The sequence below is a fragment of the Podarcis raffonei genome, chromosome 17 (assembly GCF_027172205.1).
Source record: "Podarcis raffonei isolate rPodRaf1 chromosome 17, rPodRaf1.pri, whole genome shotgun sequence".
In the NCBI taxonomy this organism is placed as follows: domain Eukaryota; kingdom Metazoa; phylum Chordata; class Lepidosauria; order Squamata; family Lacertidae; genus Podarcis; species Podarcis raffonei.
Genome location: NC_070618.1, coordinates 26,583,716 through 26,598,909, shown reverse-complemented (window position 1 = coordinate 26,598,909; position 15,194 = coordinate 26,583,716). Strand labels below are relative to the sequence as shown.

Sequence of the window (15,194 nt, the reverse complement as noted above, 5' to 3'; positions counted from 1 at the left end):
CTTGCCTCTTTACAAAATCCGCTTTTCTTTTACAAAAGGCATGGCAGTCTGAAGGGCCCAACCAACCTTGACACAAACACAGAGCTCCAGCACTCTCCTGTCCCCAGCAAAGAGAAGGGGGCACTTTGGCATGGTTCACACATAGTATTATACCATAGTTAACTATGAGTTAGTGTGAATGAGCAGTGTGCTGCCACAGGAACAACAAATCTATGAAGGTTGGCTCATCATCTGAACTGGAGTTGATGGTTTGTTTCTCTCCAAACAAACCATGAGCAGCAGCCAAAATTTGCTCTTGGTTTACGAATCACCATTTGTTTGGAGGAAATAAACCAGGAAACTGGGTTCGGATGGCATGGCAAACCAAGGCTTGTGGTTTGTTGTTCCCGGAACACCAAGGCCAGCAGTGGGGAAGGAGAGAAATGGGGACTTTTGAGCAGCATTAGACCATAGTTAAACATTAACTATGGTTTAATCAGATGTATGAACACAGCCTACCAGGACGCGGGTGGCGCTGTGGGTAAAAGCCTCAGCGCCTAGGGCTTGCCGATCGAAAGGTCGGCGGTTCGAATCCCCGCGGCGGGGTGCGCTCCCATTGCTCGGTCCCAGCGCCTGCCAACCTAGCAGTTTGAAAGCACCTCTGGGTGCAAGTAGATAAATAGGGACCGCTTTCTAGCGGGAAGGTAAACGGCGTTTCCGTGTGCGGCTCTGGCTCGCCAGAGCAGCGATGTCACGCTGGCCACGTGACCTGGAAGTGTCTCTGGACAACACTGGCCCCTGGCCTCTTAAGTGAGATGGGCGCACAACCCCAGAGTCTGTCAAGACTGGCCCGTACGGGCAGGGGTACCTTTACCTTTATGAACACAGCCTTCTTATTTTGCGCTATTGCACTTGACCAATAGCACAGGGCATGCCTTTAGTCTGTTACACAAAACACTAGGCTCTTTTCACAGCCACGGTGGAAGCTGCTTTCTACATTTGGAATACAATTTCCCATTTCCAACTGCACCATCCTATTTGATTTTCATGCTTGGATGGCTGAGTGAATGGACTGCTTTTCTGCATGGGCTGGAGTAGAAAAGATCTGCTGTCGCTTCAGTCGTTACAATAAAGTTGCCTTATATGCTGGGAAGGCTCCCAGCATATCAATCCCTCTCCTGCATTAGTACCAATCTATGCCAGGTTTCAGCCTGGGGTATGTCAACTTGGGCTGCCACCAAAAAAGGCAAATGCATTCCTCAGAGTTATTTCACCACCACGATTGCTTCAGATTCCAAGACTATCGATATAAGGATTCCATGTGCTTTTCATTGCTTCTGGTATTTTCTGCTTTGGTTATCAAATGGTTATCAAACAAGCAGTCTTGCTAACAGAGACACGGAGTGATGGTTTGTAAGTTGGTCTGCCCAACAACTTCTGCACTAAGCTGCTAAATCTGTTAGAAGCTTAGAGCAGAAGCAGATTCAGGGGAACAAGTTCAGTTGCACAGCCCAGCCTCCCTTTTGCCTTGCCTCCCTCTCTCTGAGTAAGCCACAGCGATGCTGCTGCTGGGAAGTGAGGAATGAAGAAATCCTTGGATATGGATGTGTCCCTGCATCTTCCATGACTACCTTACCCAAATATTACTCACTGCTTGTGCAAGCAGTTCCAGCAGATGAAAGAGTCGACAGATACAAAATCTGATCCACATAGACATTTGCACTGCTGAGCCGACACGGATTTCTGGAATTAACACGGTATTAAATACATGTAACAGATCTTTCTCCTTTGGCCAGGTCACACAACCAAATTAGCATCAGGAGAACATGCAATGAGAAGATCCATGCAGGGCACTGAAGCACAACGCAACAGTTGTGCAGTGCAACCAGTTTTTCATATGCACAGCCTCCAACTCAGGTCACTGCTCAAGTCTAGCAGTTCATTGTACAATTTTGGATTATGTGATGCAAACCCAACCCTATTGATGTTAACTTTCAAGATGATGCTTTGACTATCTCTTGAGACCTTCTCACATAGCGAAGCATTTTATTCTCTTTAGCATTGGGTGATGTGGAATCTGAACTTTTTCAAGCATAGCAAACTGCACTGCAGCAAGATATCACAAGATATCACAATACATGAAATATATTTTCTAGCTTTTGCCATCTGGGGGTGGGGGCTGCCTCCTTGCCTCTGTTCTGGGTTTTCTCCCAGCCCTCCAGAGCAGAAGGCCCTGTGGAGGAGGTCAAGACTCTTCTTCCTGGTGGACCGGCAAAGAGAGGTGGGTGCATGTGGTGTTTGCTGCTAGCCTAGGAGATCGCATTGGAAAACAGAGCTATGTCAAGCTTTTCTATTAGTCTTTGTAATTGTTTTAACCAGCTTTTTAAATACAGTGGTACCTCGGGTTAAGTACTTAATTCGTTCCGGAGGTCCGTTCTTAACCTGAAACTGTTCTTAACCTGAAGCACCACTTTAGCTAATGGGGCCTCCTGCTGCCGCCGCGCCACCAGAGCACAATTTCTGTTCTCATCCTGAAGCAAAGTTCTTAACCTGAAGCACTATTTCTGGGTTAGCGGAGTCTGTAACCTGAAGCGTATGTAACCTGAGGTACCACTGTAATTGTTAATGCTGCTGTCCTTTGCTATGATATTCTGAGAAAGGCCCCCAAAGTAGCATATAATTGGACAAATAGATAAAGATAAGGAACTATCTGGTGACTTGAGGCAAAGTCATTTAGGAGAAATGTGCAGTTAAATGCTGACAATTTTCCATGGAGACTTTAAAAATAACAACTCTCAAACTCATTCCTAACTATGGTGAATTGCATTTAAGGGTAGAAACTGAAATTGACAGGTTCATCCACCTCTACTCATATTATCCTCTTTTTCATTACAGGCCAATGTCTGCCAATATACCCAACATGCCTGATTGCCTTTAAGCTGCTGCATTTGTCAGATTTTAATCCAAAGGTTGTTCACACCAGCATGTGGTCTCTTACTTTGCCCAGTTTCCTGGGATCAATCCTGGAAAGATCATGCTCACTCGAAACACATGCCAGCCTTAGAATGCATTATCTGCAGATCAATAACAAGGAAGAGTAGCAATTTGTCTCCCTTGCATTTCCATCTCATTCAAGCCTGTTAGGAAACACAAGGAAACCTACAGTGGTCCTCCTTTGCCAGAACTGAAGAACTGATGGGTATCTAATATAATTTTTCATCAAAATTATGATGTGGGTACTGCCTAAAAATATTTCTGACAAAAAGGGGGTGGGGAGGCAGTAACAGGGGACAGTGGGACAATCGTGAGGTCAGAAAGTTAACTAAAAATGGCAGGTGTTCCCAAGCCCTCAGTCCTTGGATGCCACTGTTTTTCTTCAAATTCTCTTCCATGTGTTGTTAGTTAGCAACACCACAGGAGCAATCACAGAGAATGAAATGCCAAGTTCTGCACAAAGGTAAAGTTCAAACAATGGCCAAAACTGAAATTCTTTGAAGCAGTGAAACTTTTCTTGGAAAGTAACTTAGATTAACATGTTCCTTTCTGGAGTGAGGAGAAGACAAAGGATAAAACCCAGTCCAGTAGGCCTGGGATGAAGTATCGATGCATCGCCCAGGACCACTTTGAGGGCCAGAGTGTGATGGCTGTTTCAACCGGTGGTATATATCAGGGTGGTATATATCAGCGGCGGCTGCTTCAACTGTGATAAACTCCGGGTGAAGCCACCAGTACGCTCTGGTCGTCATACCACAGAGGGACTGCATGGGCGGGTGGCTTCTTTAAACTGCACACAGCTGCCCACGCCTCGGTGAGCAGTTTAACAAAGCCCCCACTCCAGCTCACAAAAGCCAGAGACCGGGAGCTCGATCAGCTGAGAAGCGGGCTTCTGTAAATCGCTCACTTCTCAGCTGATCAGGCCGAGGGAGCCAGCGTTTGTCCACAGACAGCTTTCCAGGTCATGTGGCCAGCAGGACTAAACCGCCTCTGGCGCAACGGGACACTGACGGAAACCAGAGGGCACGGAAATGACGTTTACCTTCCCACCACCTATTTATCTACTTGCGCTAGCATGCTTTGGAACTGCTAGGTTGGCAGGAGCTGGGACAGAGCAACGGGAGCTCTCCCCATCGCGGGGATTCGAACCGCCGACCTTCTGATCGGCAAGCCCAAGAAGCTCAGTTGTTGAGACCACAGCGCTACCCGCATCCCTGATTTGCAACTATATAATAATAAAAGAAGAATGTCTACAGGAAAGGGTACATTTCCTTCTAGTCACTTTATCCAATCCACTGAGTTTTTTGTTTTTGTTTTAAAAAAAGGATACACCAGACATAAGGAAAAAATGGCAAGAGTAAGTTCCTGGAAAAAAAAGGTAAAAATAGATCCAGAGTTTATTATTGTTCTCTATTGCATTCAAATGATTTATGAAAGTCGCCCATTCTGAAAGGCACGTGAAGCTATGTCTAATACAACATCAGTTCTTGTTGTCACTTAGATTGCAATTCTCTTAACACCCGCCAACCCATTATGCTGCAGAAATAGCAGCACAGTGTTTAAATTCAAAACATTCTTCCATGTTATCAGGAAAACTGGTGCCTATTGATGGCTCACTTCAGACCTGCTGTCGAGTTATGTTTGGTTCAGTGTAGTTTAAAAGCCAAAGAAAACTGCTGCCCTATCAACCTCATGCGAGCTTCACCTTACGTTTCATAATTGCAAACGTTGCCGCAGTGCTCCTGCTGTTAACATCATGAAAATCTCAACTGTTCTTTTTATTTACTTATTTTTATGTCTCTCCCCGCCCCCCGCACACCCTATGTTCTATATCAGGCAACAGATGTTTGGAACAGTAAAGGCGCTGGAATAAAATGATAATTAAAACACTGCATGCCAAAACAAGTGAGAATGGCACGTTTTCAGTCATTAAACCCCAAATGCTAGTAAACTTATCGGAAAGGTGCTGCCAATGGCCATGTTATACTATCAGAAGAATCAGGGACTGGCTGGATGAGGAAGAATGGTGGGAGCTCCCCGCCCAAGAGCCCCCTGGGGGAGGCACAGAAGACGATGACTTAGATCCCAGATCCTGGTGGTGGGACGCTGAAGAGAAGTTTGCAGAAGGGAGAAGCTGGGAGGTGCTAGAAGCAGGGGGTTTGAGAGATCAAGGGGGGTCAGGAGAAGGAGGACCTTCCAGGTCAGGGTTAGAGAGTCAGAGTGTGAGTGCAGACTCAGACAGAGAGGCGTCAGAGGCTGCCCCTGCTACCCAGCAGCAAGATGGCCCCAATCCTGCTGGCTCTCCTCCCCCTCTGACACATTCCTGAACAATGGGCAAGGCAAGCCCAGAGGAGGAGCTCGTCTCTTGACACAATCTTTGTCTGCTGGGGAGAGATCCAGGGTCAAAGACTAGAAGGGAAAGGGTGGGGCTAGTGTATGGTTACCAGATTTTTTTCAATGAATCCGGGGACATTTTTTTTTTTTGTAAGCTGAGTAGCAACAGGGAGTCAGTAGTGGGGATGGTGAGGCAAAAGACCCTGGGCCCAAGCACACATGCATATTGTATAAAGGTGCTAAGCCCTTTTAGCTTAGTCACTAAAATATCTTGCACTTCCCCCTTCTGCTCACATCATTAATCACATTGGAATAAAATAAAAATAAGATGCAACCCCAACCCCAACCATACTTACGGAGAACTCAATTCTGCTGAGTTCAGTGGGGATTACTTTTGATTTAACAAGTTTTGGATTCAGGTGTTAGATTATGCAGGTTTGTTTAATTAATATTACTGGGCAACGGACTGCCACGCGCCCGTGACTCCCGAGCCTCCCCCGGTCTCCCTTTGTTTTGACTGATCGGGGGAGGCTCAGGAGTCGTAGGCGGCTGGCCGTTGCCCAGTTTTTTTAAAAAAAACTGCACATTTATGTTTCACAGGGTGCAAAAGAAGGGCTTTGCACCTTGCCTGGCAGAGATACCGTGCGCCTTGCACCCCTGCTGGGCAACGGCCACCTGCCCACAACTCCTGAGCCTCCACCGATCTGTCAAAACAAAGGTGGAAGGGGGCAGGAAATCTGTACCGCCGGACGTCCCCGGTTCCCCCTGGGCAGTGGCGGTGGCAGCAAGCAGTGAGCAGCTCCTGAAGCCAGCCAGAGCCAACTGTGCTACCAGGCTGGCTCCGGGCTGCTGAGGCTGCCACTGCCACATTTCCCAGGGACAGATTTGCAAATCTGGGGATATTCCAGGGACAGAATTTGTCCAGGGAAAGATTTGCAAATCCAGGGACTGTCCCCGGGAACCGGGGATGTCTGGTAACCCTAGGCTAGTGGGTCAGTTTCAGCAGTCTCAGCTGGATTAAGGCAAAAATGATGCTCCCTGTCATCTGAAGAAAGTGTTTTGCTTCGTCAAGCATTTTTAGAGAATTAATTCTATTCAGAATTGGGCGTTTAGCCCTGCATTTTGGTGTGATTTAATTACTTCTATTGTATTTTTGGTGCTCAATATTTCTCAATAATGAGTTGGCGGTTTATATAAATACCCTTATAAACAAATATAACAGGGGCATGGGGCTAAACATTCTCCTAATCCTCTTGTTCCCCATCAGATCGTGCCTATAATATTTTTGCTTGCTGAAAGCCCAGATGCGCTGCAGAGATTCGAGTTCCCTTCCCCTCCACATCTGCACATCTGAGAGGGCAAGATGCAGTGAATCTGCTGCAGAAACACACCAACATGCGCACACTTACACACAGAAAAAATCACTGTGTGGCCCTCTGAAGGGTTATATGCTATCCTTTGGGAAACCACTATAAAAGTGTAATTCTTTTGAAAGGGCTGAGTCTGGTATTCAGCAATAGAAAAACCGTGCCTGCAGCGTGTCCTAACTATTCCTGACAGAGTTAGTAAACAGCTTCTCTGGGAACGCAGCACAAAACATTCAGACCTACTCCATGCGCACAGCTAGCGAGAGGCCGCGGTTTCGGCGTTTTAGTAAAGGCGGACAGAATTAAAAATCTTCACGTTGCAGCCCGGTGGGGGGAAATGGATGTAGTTCAAATTTGGTCTGGATATTGGATTCAAGTCCCAAAAAATTTTTTTGGCTGAATTTAGAATTCCAGCATGATACTAAGCTTGAGAAGAATGCACAGTAAGAAATCCTAGGAAAAGAAAGTTGGGGGGGGGAGGAGGCTGGAGAGGTGAGAAAGCAGGCAATGTATTATATAGCAGTGAACCTGGCCAGTGGAAATATTAATATCACTGGAGTTGGAGGTGATTATTTTCTCTATTCATTCTCAAGACAGTCAGATGTCTTTAATCAATAGATCTCTTTTTAAATGCACAGTAACCCGGAAAATTCTCCCATGGCCACTATAAGCCCTGCTGTTTTAAAGACAGCCCCTGATGAACTTCCAAAAGTTGGCAGCAGCAAACTAACCTCTGAAGGCTTTTGCATTCAAAGAAGACTCCCCTCCATCCCACCCACTGTGTGCAACAAACTGTTTGGCTACTTCCTAAAAGGCAGAACTTGATTTCTAAAGTAGGAAGTGTGCCAGGGTTTACAGTCTGCTGGAATGTTTTGCTCTGTGCATGCTCAGAGGCACTGTTTTATATCATTGCTTCACATGTTGCTGCTTACTGTTGTTCACACATTTCATTGCATATACACGTTTTTTTCGCTCTATAAGACGCACCAGACCACAAGACGCACCTAGTTTTGGAGGAGGGAAACAAGAAAAAAAATATTCTGAATCTCAGAAGCCAGAACAGCAAGAGGGATCGCTGCGCAGCGAAAGCAGCAATCCCTCTTGCTGTTCTGGCTTCTGTGATAGCTGCGCAGCCTGCATTCGCTCCATAAGACGCACACACATTTCCCCTTACTTTTTAGAAGGGAAAAAGTGAGTCTTATAGAGCAAAAAATACGGTAGTTGTTTTGATTTTCAAAATGACAGAAGCTGTTCTTGGCACTGTTTGGACCATTGAATGCACAACATATAAGTTTTCTAAAACCAATATATCAAAATATGAATTTCGTAATGGCTCAGCACCAATACTGAAAAAAAGGCCTCTCACGGTTGATAGCATATTTTAACAGAGCTAAAAGCGGTTTGAGAAAGTTCATTTTATCAAGGGCATACACACACATAACTTGTTACCTCTGGCCAAAGAGTTTCACAGATCTTTCAAGCAAAAAAGACAGAAAAGAAAAGCTTTGTAGGTTTCTGTAAACTAGAAGGTGAAAGTGGACTGAATATGAGCAGCAAGCTTTATTTCAAGCAAGCTTCCATTTTCGGGGTGGGGTGGGGGTGGGGGTGGAATAAACACTGCCTGTCTCCAGTCTATGCTTTTGGGTTCTAAGCATTGGTTCAAGTTAAGTCTTTAGAAAGTTACAGCTCATCATTTCCACACAAGGAAACCCTTACAATAACAAAAGGCACCACAGCACTGACCAAACTGTGGCTTACAAGCCACATTGAGCCACAGATGCTTAATTTGGGCCAAGCCTTGCTCCAACATCTGTTTTCAATGAGCTGACTCCCAACCTATAATAAAGGAAAGCGAGCATGTGCTCATGTATCTTCACTTGAATATATTCAGCCTGTCTACATTCATTTAGGATTCAAGTCCAAGGCTCCCTAAGAAGCCATATTACTGCCTGCAAGGTCCGATAGTTTCTGGGCAGGTGTGCATCCTGGCACCTCTCTGCTTCGAAATAAAGCACTTGGGGGATTTTAACTGCCTTTCCCTGATAGTTCAGGAGAATCAGAGTTGAAGGGAGAGGTGCTTGCTTTTGTCTGCACTACATATGATCCTCCCAGGCTCATACTGGGATGGAGGAAGTTCAGCAAGAATACAGGGGGACTGAACTTCCATTCACAGGGTGCCAGACAATGGCGCGCTCTCTCTCTCTCTCTCTCTCTCTCTAACAAAACACACACATTCTATGAGCATTGGGAGTAAGCCCATTAAACTCAGTAAGACCAGGTAAACTTGCATTGGCTCTGGTCGCACAGCTAACAAACGCTTAGCTACTTCTATAATAATAATAATAATAATAATAATAATTATTATTATTATTATTATTATTATTATTATTATTATTATTAATACCCCACCCTTCCAAGTTCAAAAACCGGGCTCAGGGCGGCTAACAACAAATTTAAAACACTTTAAAACACTTAATTATAAAAGCAGCATAAAATGCAGTATAAAAACATGAATAACAATAAAATTCAAGAATCAAAAATCAATCAGATAATCCCCAGGGCTAGCTGGCTGATTTGGTCCTACTTGGGCCAGCAAGGAGGCCAGGGGAGAATTAGCTGTGGGGTATCAGAGCAGGTAATCTTCATAAAAGGGGAGGGGGAGGGAAGGAAGGGGAATGATAGATCAGGCTGAATTCAAATTAAAGGCCAGGTGGAATAACTCAGTCTTACAGGCCCTGCAGAAGGAGGTTAAATCCTGAAGGGCCCTGGTCTCCTGCGACAGAGCATTCCACCAGGTCGGAGCCATCACTGAGAAGGCCCTGGCCCCGGTGGAGGATAGTCTGACTTCCTTAGGGCCCAGGACCTCTAAACTATGGTTATTCATGGACCTTAAGGTCCTCTGCAGGGCACACTAGGAGAGGCAGACCTGTAAATACGAGGGCCCTAAGCCACAATGGGCTTTAAAGGTCAAAACCAGCACCTTGAACCTGACCCTATACTCCACTGGGAGCCAGTGCAACTGGTAAAGCACTGGGTGAATATGCTCCCATGGCAGGGACCCTGTGAGGAGCCTCACTGCAGCATCCTGCACCCGCTGGAGTTTGTGGGACAGCTTTCAAGGGCAGCCCTGCGTAGAGTGAGTTACAGTAGTCAAGCCTGGAGGTGACCGTTGCATGGATCACTGTGGTCAGATCGAGGCGGGAAAAGTAAGGGACCAACTGCTTAATGCGGCAAAGATGGAAAAATGTTGCCTTAGTGACTTCTAGAGACTGTTGCTCCAATTCCTGTTATTTATTCCTTCCGTAGAAACAAGACCACACAACATTCAGACATTGTGAACGTTTACTGAGATGCAAATGTTGCTATGAGAGTAAAGGGGGGGGGAGTGCATAATTATACATATTTGTTTTAGAATATGCAAACTTGGGTGAAGGAATTGAGGGGATGCTCATCAAATTTGCAGATGAAACCAATGCCGCTGGGTAGCCAATGCCGCTGAAAACAGAATCAGGATTCTTAGCAGATTGGAGATCTAACAAAAAGGGCAGCCCTGTTCAGGGAAGTTTTTAATGTATGATATTTTAGTGTATTTTTGGTTTCTATGGAAGCCGCCCAGAGTGGCTGGGGAAACCCAGCCAGATGGGCGGGGTACAAATAATAAATTATTATTATTATTATTATTAAAATGAATTTCAATAGGGACAAATGTAAGTCTCCACACTTAGGCAGGAAGAACCAGCTGCAGAAATATAACATGAGGGACACCTGGATTGCCAGTGGTACATGTAAAAAGGTCTTAGTAGACCACAAGCTTAACATGAGTCAACAGTGTGGTGCTGCAGCAAAAAGCTAATGCTATTCTAGGCTGCATCAGCAGAAATATAGTGTCCAGATAAATTCTGCTTTGGTCAGACTACACCTGGAATACTGTGTCCAATTCTGGACACCGCAATTTAAGAATGACATTGACAAGCTGGAATGTATTCAGAGGAGGGTGACCAAGATTATCAAGGGTCTGGAAACCAAGCCTGATGAGGAATGGTTGAAGGCGCTGGACATGTTTAGCCTGGAAAAGAGGAGAGTGAGAGGAAATATCTTTAAATATCTGGAGGGCTGTTGCATGGAAGATGGAGCAAACAGACTCCAGCAGAACAGGTTCTCCTTCCGTGGAGCTTTTTAAGCAGAGGGTGGATGGCCATCTGTCATATATTATCTAGTTGAGATTCCTGCATTGCAGAGGGTTGGACTAGATCACCCTCAGAGTCCCTTCCAATTCTATGATTCTAGCATTCTAAGTTGAATAACTTTATTTCTGGGTTATGAAATTGATAAACCTATTGCAACAAAAGTGTCTGTCCCTAAATATAATAGCAATATATGGGTCTCTGTTCTTCACAGTGCTGTTAAAGGGAGGGGACCATTTACTCTAATGCCTACACATGGCTAGATTTTTTCATGATTTGTATTATGGACACTTTTAAAGTCGGATGTAGCCATCTGATAACAGAACAGTTTTCTTGATGCCATGAACTCAAACTGCTTCACTGAAGAACCAAACACGTTGGTAAGAAAAATACTTTATCTGGAGCCATTTGGAAATGAAACCAAATATAGTTCTGGCGTGACTAGCCATTTGCACAACGTGAAGCCCAGGCAGGGCTCCCTTTTCCCCAAATAACAACGTTTAAAAATAAATGTGGTGTTGTCTCCTGTGGTCCTCTACTTGCTCACAGCCACAGCTTCGTGAAACAGCGCCAGCCAGCTCTGATTTCCACGAGGTGCCTTATTTAAAGCGATGGTGATGCCTTTGGAAATCTTCAGAGAAAAGCTGTGCTCCATCAATGCACAATAGGGCTCCAGGCTGCCAAAGTTCACAAAACCAACATTCCTTTCCGTGCTTCACTGCCTTCTGAAACAGTGCTTTTACACTAAGAATATTATTGGTCCCCTTAAACCCAACGGACACTTCAAGGCACTGAACCTAAAACTACAATTTCCCTCCCAAAAAAGCTCTCCCTCGCTGATGAACAATGTTAGCAGGTGGGGCTTGGACCCACTAGAAGCCACAAAGGAGAACACTGTCCAGCCATCTCATCCTCTGACGTCCCCTTCTCCTTGTGCCCTCAATCTTTCCCAGCATCAGGGTCTTTTCCAGGGAGTCTTCTCTTCTCACTCTCCTTAAGGAGTCTCAAAAAGGTTAACAATCTCCTTTCCCTTCCTCCCCTACAACAAGCACTCTGTGAGGTAAGTAGGGCTGAGAGACTTCAGAGAAGTGTGACTAGCCCAAGATCACCCAGCAGCTGCATGTGGAGGAGCGGGGAAGCGAACCCGGTTCACCAGATTACGAGTCCACCACTCTTAACCACTACACCATGCTGGCTCTCTAGATTGCAATGGATCGCTTTGAACACTTCAACACCAGATGGGGGGTGGGGGACTCTCCCCAACCACGCTGCCCCACCTTGTATTTTGCCACAACAAAGGTGGCAACCCTAATTCCAGTCATTCAATGGTTTGAGGGCTATGTGGACCTGGCCAGTGAGAGGTGTGGCCTGAGAAAAGCAGGGGTGGCAAGGGGAAGTGGGTGGCCCATGGGCTTGTGGCTACACGTTCTCACATTCCAACATACCAGGTTTATCGTGGCTTATTGTGGATAAGCGTTGCTGCCCAGCCTTCCCACTTCACTGCTCCCCAGGTATGAACTGGAGAAACAAACCAGGAAGCCACAAACTGACATACTGTGATAGGATTTTGGCTATGTTGCTGCTTTAAAAAGTCAGGATTGCTAGCAATCCTGAAACCATAGTTTGCTCTTGGACTGCAAAATCCTGGCTTGTTGGGGAACATCAAAATAGGACCTCAGGTTCAGAAATCACCAGAGTATTGCCTGGAATTTTCCAGATGATGATGATGATGTCATTATCCAGTCCAGAAGGCAGAAGTTGGTGCAAACTATTTGTGTTCTGCCAAATGCACCAGGGGATGAGGCACTCTGTTCTTGCATGCAGCCTGATTATGATAAATTATAATTTTTATTATTAGCAGCTGGATATGGGAGGCAGAGGGAAGGTCTCACCATTTTTAAGGCCTATGCGAACACCTGCATGCTTGAACAGTATAGTGAGGCAATGTTTTACTTATAAAAGTTTGTGTCCGACTCTCCGAAGGTCCCAAACAAAGTGGACACAATAGGAAATGGGCTGTGTTACTGATCTTTTATGATATCATACATGTCCCACTTATATCAGTAGCAGTTTAAAACATTTAGTTTACTAATTCTCTTTCTCATTCCACATCTCTTTTGCATATATATATATATATATATATATATATATATATATATATATATACACACACACACACACACATATATATATATGTTTGCAGATAATAACCTGGTTAGCAGACATTTCTTGTTGCTCTTCTAGTTTCTTTAATGCAGCCTTCTTCAACCTGGTGCCCTCCAGATTATGTCGGATGACAATTCCCATCACCCGCCCTGACCACTGACCTGACTGATCCAAATGATATGAGCTGGCTGGTGTCAGTCGTGGTCCGAAAACACATGGAGTGCACCAAGCTGGAGAAGGCTCTCCCAACGTCTGCAACACTGAAACAAGGAAAACCCCACTAAGCATGGGCACGTCTAGGGCTCTCCTTTCTTCTGTAACATAGAGAGCCACAGACTGGGACTACACACACAGTGTGTTCTCCTGCGCACACACAGCAACAACAGACATGCTAAATGGAGAGGAGAAGAGTGATGTGTTAATACTTGTAATATATTTGTTATAAAATGTATTTTACAAATACAGTGGTACCTCAGGTTACAGACCATAGCTGTCAACGTTTCCCCTTTTTTAAGGGAAATTCCCTTATTCCAAATAGGATTCCTTGCAAGAAAAGGGAAAAGTTGACAGCTATGTTACAGACGCTTCAGGTTACAGACGCTTCAGGTTACAGACTCTGCTAACCCAAAAATAGTACCTCGGGTTAAGAACTTTGCTTCAGGATGAGAACAGAAATTGTGGCATGGCAGCAGCGGGAGGCCCCATTGGCGAAAGTGGTACCTCAGGTTAAGAACGAACCTTCAGAACAAATTAAGTTCTTAACCTGAGGTACCACTGTAATACATTGCATTGGGGGAAAAGGAAAACCTCTGTAATGTAATGTAACAGCTGCAACATCTTGCTGCTCCAATTAAGGTCACAGAAATGCTGAATCTTTGCCTTGTCAGTTTGTTAACTCCCTATAAAAGTGAGTATGGATGTCTTAGGTAGTGATAGGAGGGGTGGGAATTGTTTTGCTGTTGTTTTGCGGAGCGTGGAGGTGCCGTGTCCGGAGAAGTTTGTGAGGACGGACAAAGCTATGGACTGATCACTTACGCACTGCTAGGAAGGAGTTTGGGAAACAAGAAGACCCTCTCTTGGGCTCAAGGGAGAGAAATGCATTTCACTGGACTTGACATGTGTAAATGCTACTGCTTGTAAATAGTTGCCATCCTGCAAGTAAAGAGTCATCTTCAAGTTTTTATGTGTGGAGTCTACTTCATCACTAGGGCTTTGAGGGTGATGCCACTGCGTGACTCAGAAAAACAGCCAACATGAAGATATGGTTGAACTGTGGTACAATTATGAAATTATTTCAGACCTTGGGGAAAGTAGCCACGCCAACATTATGAATTGAAATATATTCTGTTCCACCTATTTCATATAATTTTTCTCTTTTAGTACTATCACATGTGTGATATTGGCTTTAGATACAAGGGTATCTTTTAGGTGCCACGCTAAAATGAAACTGCCACATTTCAAAGGCTGATTCATATAAAACTACACAAGTCAGAAAAGTAGATACTCATTCTGAAACTCAAGTTTCTCCATCTTTTTCTTTTTTATCATCACTTTAAAAAAATATTGAATTCAAATGAAAGGGATACAGGAAACAAACAGCCAAAACCTAAATGTTGATCAGCTTCCTGTTCTTACAATAGGAATATTCATCATTGATAACTGTATGCCAGATTTTAATAAATAGTCCTTATTACGAACGGAAGAATAAAAGATTTATGAACGGCAAATTAAACTATGCCTAAACTCTATTACATATTTAGGAATATGCTTATGTGCTCTTAATTATTTTGCACTGGCAACCTTTTTCCCCTTAACATTCTCACTGGGACTCTATATCAGAGTATGGAGGATGTGCCACAAACATGTATTTATAAGCAAATAAAAATTCCAAGCAAACTTAACAGTAACAACTAAAATAATATCACATTCCACTAAAAAAAAGGGGGTAAAAAGCCTCTAGTGGCTATAGCTTGTATTCAGGGTTTGGCAATATGAAACCCTTTGCAATGTGATATACATTTCAGATGCACTCCACCCTTGTTAAAATACCAACTTTAGGAGACAGGCATTTTCTGTGTTATCATAAAGTATTATTCTAATGATGGTATGTATGATAGCTCAACTGGAGCCGTATACCAAACAGCATGCTAAAACAGAGACAGCCCCATAA

At 44.5% G+C, this 15,194-nt stretch overlaps 1 protein-coding gene across 2 annotated transcripts in view; it reads right to left on the bottom strand.

The window, feature by feature from the left end:
* Positions 1–15,194, bottom strand: part of ADAMTSL1 (ADAMTS like 1) — a 478,676-nt gene that overhangs the window by 310,114 nt on the left and 153,368 nt on the right. The gene's annotated exons all lie outside the window — the stretch shown is intronic.